Source organism: Hordeum vulgare, chromosome 2H, assembly GCF_904849725.1.
Source record: "Hordeum vulgare subsp. vulgare chromosome 2H, MorexV3_pseudomolecules_assembly, whole genome shotgun sequence".
NCBI classification, from domain to species: domain Eukaryota; kingdom Viridiplantae; phylum Streptophyta; class Magnoliopsida; order Poales; family Poaceae; genus Hordeum; species Hordeum vulgare.
In genome coordinates this window covers 490,575,676-490,582,459 of record NC_058519.1, presented here as the reverse complement: position 1 = coordinate 490,582,459, position 6,784 = coordinate 490,575,676, and positions in this window count along the sequence as shown.

The window sequence follows — 6,784 nt, the reverse complement described above, 5'->3', positions numbered from 1 at the left end:
ATTTTAACCTTGGGCCCATGACCAAAACTCGTCTTTGAAGCACTAGCACCATTCAACATAGGCAAAGTGGAAGACTTGATTGATTTATGCATAATATGGGGAGGGAGAGTTCATTGAGAGAACAACACTCCCCCTAAATACATGCCTACACCTAAACAAGATAAAATGATGAGAGTGGTGGGGTGTGCCTAGTTTCAATCCACAATGCTCAAATCAATGATATTTAGCTCATGCCTTAACTCAAAGGCTTGATGTGATCCCGGATGAAGTGGTGACGGATACTGATGTGCTTCGTCCAAGGCTTTGTGAAAATATCTACAAGCTGATCATTAGTGTTGAGGTAAATGAGATCAATCTCCCCACGCTTGATGTGATCCCGAATGAAGTGGTGACGAATACTGATGTGCTTCGTCTTGCAATGTTGAACCGGGTTATTGGAGATTGAGATAACACTTATATTATCACAATAAGGAGGCACTTTCTCACATGTGACACTGTAATCCTTTAAAGTTTGCCTCATCCAAAGCAATTGAGCACAGCAACTCGTAGCACCTACATATTCAGCTTCGATGGACGAGAGAGAAACACAACTTTGTTTCTTGGAAGACCAACTTACCAGAGAGCAACCAAGGAATTGGAAACCTCCTAAAGTTGAATTTCTCTCCACACGGTCTCCCACCCAATCCGATTCTGAATATCCTATGAGGTCAAATGAAGCACCTTTGGGATACCATAAGCCAAAGTTGTGGGTATGAGCCAAATATTGAAAGATTTGCTTGACCACCACATAGTGGCTTTCCTTAGGTGCGGATTAAAATCATGCACAAATTCCCACACCCAACATAATATCCGGTCTAGACGCACAAAGGTAAAGCAGAGAGCCGATCATAGAGCGATATACCTTTTGATCCACAACTTTACCATTGGGATCAAGGTCAAGATGGCAGTTGAGAGGCATGGGGTTGTTGGCCTTGGTCAGTTTGAGATCATCCATCTTGAACCTTTTGATCATGTATTGAGTATATTTTTCATGATTGATGAAGGTTCCTTGACTTTGTTGCTTGACTTTAAATCCAAGGAAAAACTCCTACTCTCCCATCATAGACATCTCAAACTCTTTAGTCACTGGTGCGGCAAATTCTTCATTAAAAGCTTTCTTAGGAGAACCAAAGATAATATCATCAACATATAGATGGCATATGAACAAGCTCCCCTTGAACTTATTAGTAAAAAGAGTGGGGTAAATTTTGCCAACTTCAAATCCACAGGCATGTAACATCTCGGTAAGGTGCTCATACCACGCATGCGGGGCTTGTTTAAGGCCATCGAATGCCTTATCGAGAACATACACATGATTAGGGAACTTGGGATCCTCAAACCCCGGGGATTGCTTGACATTAACCAACTCCTTAAGGGGAGCATTAATGTTGGAATTATGCCCTAGAGTAAATAATAAATTGGTTATTATTATATTTCCTAGTTCATGATAATCGTTTATTATCCATGCTAGAATTGTATTGATTGGAAACTCAAATACATGTGTGAATACATAGACAACACACTGTGCCTGATGAGACTCTAGTTGACTAGCTCGTTGATCAAAGATGGTCAAGGTTTCCTGGCCATAGGCAAGTGTTGTCACTTGATCACGGGTTCACATCATTAGGAGAATGATGTGATGGACAAGACCCAAACTATAAATGTAGCAGGTGATCGTGTCAGTTTATTGCTACTGTTTTCTGCATGTCAATGTATCGGTTCCTATGACCATGAGATCATGCAACTCCCGGACACTGGAGGAATACCTTGTGTGTATCAAACGTATCAAAGTTACTGTGTGACTATAAAGGTTCTCTAAAGGTATCTCCAAAGGTGTTTGTTGGGTTGGCATGGATCAAGACCGGGATTTGTCACTCCATGTGACGGAGAGGTATCTCGGGGCCCACTCGGTAATACAACATCACAAAAAGCCTTGCAAGCAATGTGACTAAGGAGTTAGTTATGGGATCTTGTATTACAGAATGAGTAAAGAGATTTGCCGGTAATGAAATTGAACTAGGTATGGAGATACTGACGTTCGAATCTCGGGCAAGTAACATACCAAAGGACAAAGGGAACAACATACGGGATTAACTGAATCCTTGACATAGAGGTTCAACCGATAAAGATCTTCATAGAATATGTAGGAGCCAATATAGGCATCTAGGTCCCGCTATTGGTTATTGACCGTAGAGGTGTCTCGGTCAAGTCTGCATAGTTCTCGAACCCGTAGGGTCTGCACACTTAAGGTTCGGTGACGTTTCGGTATAGTTGAGTTATAGGTGTTGGTAACCGAAAGTTGTTCGGAATCCCGGATGGGATCCCGGACATCACGGGGAGCTCCGAAATGGTCCGGAGGTAAAGATTGATATATATAGGAAGTCCTATTTTGGTCACCGGAAAAGTTTCAGGCTCATCGGTAGTGTACCGGGAGTGCCGGGAGGGTACCGGGGACCCTCGGGAGGGGTGTCACGCCCCGAGGGGCCTTATGGGCTGTGGGAGGATACAAACCAGCCCCTAGTGGGCTGACATAAGCTCCCACTAAGGCCCATGAGGTTTGAGAGGCAAAAAAACCCAAAGGTGGAAAAGGTGGAAAGGGTTTCCAAGTGGAAAGGAGGAATCCTACTCCTAGTAGGATTGGAGTAGGACTCCTCCACCTCCAATTTCGGCCAAACCATGAGGGTTTGAGACTGCCTCCTCCCCTCCCATCCTCCTATATATACTAGAGGTATTGAGGGTTTCTGGGACACAGAAAACAGCCACGTGCTGCCCTGTCTCTCTAGATATTTTTCTCCTCTAGTCTAGTTTCAGCGGTACTTAGGCGAAGCCCTGCTAGAATAGCTCCACCACCACCACCACCATGCCGCTGTGCTGGAGAACTCATCTACCTCTCCACCCTCTTGCTGGATCAAGAAGGCGAGGATCGTCATCGAGCTGTACATGTGTTGAACGTGGAGGTGTCGTCCGTTCGGCACTAGATCGGGATGGATCGTGATGGGATCACGGGACGGATCATGATGAGATCGCGGAACAGGTTGCGGTTTGGATCGCGAAGATGTTCCACTACATCAACCGCGTGATATATGCTTCCGTTTAGCGATCTACAAGGGTATGTAGATTCACTCTCCCCTCTTGTAGATGATCATCACCATGGATAGGTATTGCGTGTGCGTAGGAATTTTTTTGTTCCCATGCGACGTACCCCAACAGTGGTATCAGAGCTAGGTTCATGCGTAGATGATATCTCAAGTAGAACACAAAAGAGTTTGTGGGCATTGATGTTCAATTTTCTGCCCTCCTTAGTATTTTCTTGATTCGACGGTATTGTTGGATTGAAGCGGTCCGAACCAACTTCACTCGTACTCTTACGAGAGATCGGTGTCATCGACTGACATGCAACTTGTTGCATAAAGATGACTGGAGGGTGTCTGTTTCTTCAACTTTAGTTGAATTGGATTTGACCGAGGCGGTCCTTGGAGAAGGTTAAATAGCAATTTGCAAATCACCGTTGTGGCTTTGCGTAAGTAAGATGCGATCATACTAGATACCCATAGCAGCCACGTAAAACATGCAACAACAAATTAGAGGACGTCTAACTTGTTTTTGCAGGGTATGCATGTGATGTGATATGGCCAAAGACATGATATGATAGATTGGATGTATGAGATGATCATGTTGTAATAGTTAAATATCGACTTGCATGTCAATGCTACGTCAACTAACAGGAGCCATAGGGTTGCCTTTAAACTAAGGTTCGTGCTTGCAGATGTGTTTACTATACTTCTAGGTAGTAGCTTTAGTAGTGATACATAGATAGCACGACAACCTCGATGGTGGCACAATGATGGATATCATGATGATGGAGATCATGGTATGGCGCCGGTGACGATGAAGATTATGCCGGTGCTTTGGTGATGGACATCAAGAAGCACAAGATCATGGCCATATCATGTCACGTATGATTTGCATGTGATGTTAATCCTTTTATGCACCTTATTTTACTTAGAACGAGGAAGCACTATAAGGTGATCCCTCACTAAAATTTTAAGATAAAATTGTGTTCTCCTCGACTGTGCACCTTTGCGACAGTTCGTCCTTTCGAGACACCACGTGATGATCGGGCGTGATAGACTCAACGTTCACATACAACGGGTGCAAAACAGTTGCACATGCGGAACACTCGGGTTAAACTTGACGAGCCTAGCATGTACATACATGGCCTCTGAACACAAGAGACCGAAAGGTTGAGCATGAATCATATAGTTGATATGATCAACATGGAGATGTTCACCATTGAAGCTAAACTCAACTCACGTGATGATCGGACTTGAGTTAGTGGATTTGGATCATGCGCCACTCGAATGACTAGAGGGATGTCTATTTGAGTGGGAGTTCTTAAGAAATATGATTAATTGAACTCATTATCATGAACATAGTCAAAAGGTCTTTACAAATTATCTTGTAGCTTGCGTTGTAGCCCTACTGCTTTTAGATATGTTCCTAGAGAAAATTTAGTTGAAAGTTGATAGTAGCAATGATGCGGACTGGGTCCGTAAACTAAGGATTGTCCTCATTGCTGCACAGAAGCCTTATGTCCTTAATGCACCGCTCGTTGTGCTAAACCTCGAGCATCGTGTGCGGATGTAGCGGACATATGACATACACGTATTTGATGACTACGTGATAGTTCAGTACATAATGCTTAAACGGTTTAGAATTGAGGCGTCGAAGGCGTTTTGAACGTCACAGAACATATGAGATGTTCCAAGAGATGAAATTGGGTTTCATGCTCGTGCCCTTGTTGTGAGGTATGAGACCTCCGACAAGATTCTTTGTCTACAAAGTAAGGGAGAAAAACTCAATCATTGAGCATGTGCTCAGATTGTCTGAGTGCTACAATCGCTTGAATCGAGTGGGAGTTAATCTTCCAGATGAGGTAGTGATGGTTCTCCAAAGTTACTGCCACCAAGCTACTACAGCTTCGTGATGAACTATAAACATATCAGGGATAGATATGATGATCCTTGAGCTATTCGCGATGTTTGACACCGCGAAAGTAGAAATGAAAAGGGAGCATCAATTGTTGATGGTTAGTAAGACCACTAGTTTCAAGAAGGGAAAGGGCAAGAAGGGATACTTCATGAAATGGCAAACCAGTTGCTGCTCTAGTGAAGAGACTCAAGGTTGAACCCAAACCCGAGACTAAGTGCTTCTGTAATGAGGGGAACATTCACTGAAGAGGAACTACCCTAGATACTTGGTAGATGAGAAGGCTGACAAAGTCGACAGAACTATATTGGATATAGATGATATTGATGTGTACTTTACTAGTACTCCTAGTAGCATGAGGGTATTAGATACATGTTCGGTTGCTAAGTGTTAGTAACTCGAAATAAAAGGTACGGAATAAATGGAGACTAGCTAAAGACGAGGTGACGATATGTGTAGGAAGTGTTTCCAAGGTTGATGTGATCAAACATCGCACACTCTCTCTACCATCGGGATTAGTGTATAGATAAATAATTGTTATTTGGTATTTGCGTTAAGGATGAACATGATTAGATCGTGTTTACTACAATACAACTATTCATTTAAAGAGAATAATGGTTATTCTATTTGCTTGAATAGATACCTTCAATGGTTTATTGACTCTCAATCGTAGTGATACACATGTTCGTAATATTGATGCCAAAAGATACAAAGTAGTAATGATAGTACCACTTACTTGTGGGACTGCCGCTTGAGTCATATTGGTATAAAATGCATGAAGAAGCTCCATGCTGATGGATCTTTGTACACACTCATTTTTGAAACGTTTGAGACGTGCAAACCATACCTATTGGTACAAATGCATGAAGAAACTCCATGCATATGGATCGTTTGGACTCACTTGATTTTGAATCACTTGAGACATGCAAATCATACCACATGGGCAAGATGACTGAAGGCTTCGTTTTCCAGTGAGATGGAACAAGAAAGTAACTTACTAGAAGTAGTACATTTGGATGTATGCAGTCCAATGAGTGCTAAGGTGTGCAGTGGATATCGTTATGTTCTTACTTCACAGATGATTCGAGTAGATACTAGTGTATTTGCTTGATGAAACACACGTTTGAATTATTGAAAGGTTCAAGTAGTTTCAGTGTGAAGTTGAAGATCGTCGTGACAAGAAGATAATATGTGTACGATGTGATCGTGGAGGTAAATATGTGACTTGCGAGTTTGGTACACAATTAAGACAAATGTGAAAATTGTTTCACATCTCATGCCACCTAAAACACCATAGTGTGATGGTGTGTTTGAACGTCATAGTCGCGCCCTATTTGATATGGTGCACACTATGATGTATCTTATCGAATTACCACTATCGTTTATGGGTTATGCATTAGAGACAACCGCATTCACTTTAAGTAGGGCACCACGTATCTCCGTTGAGATGAAACCGTATGAACTATGGTTTGGAAAAACTAAGTTGTCATTTCTTATAAGATTGGGGTTGTGATGCTTATGTGAAAAAGTTTCAGTTTGATAAGCTTGAACTCAAAGCGGATAAATGCATCTTCATAGGACGCCCAAAATAGTTGGGTATATCTCCTATCTCAAATCCGGAAGCAAAGTGTTTATTTCTAGAAATGGGTCCTTTCTCGAGGAAAAGTTTCTCTCGAAAGAATTGAGTGGGAGGATGGTGGAAACTTGATGAGGTTATTGAACCGCCACTTCAACCAGTATGTAGCAGGGTCATCAA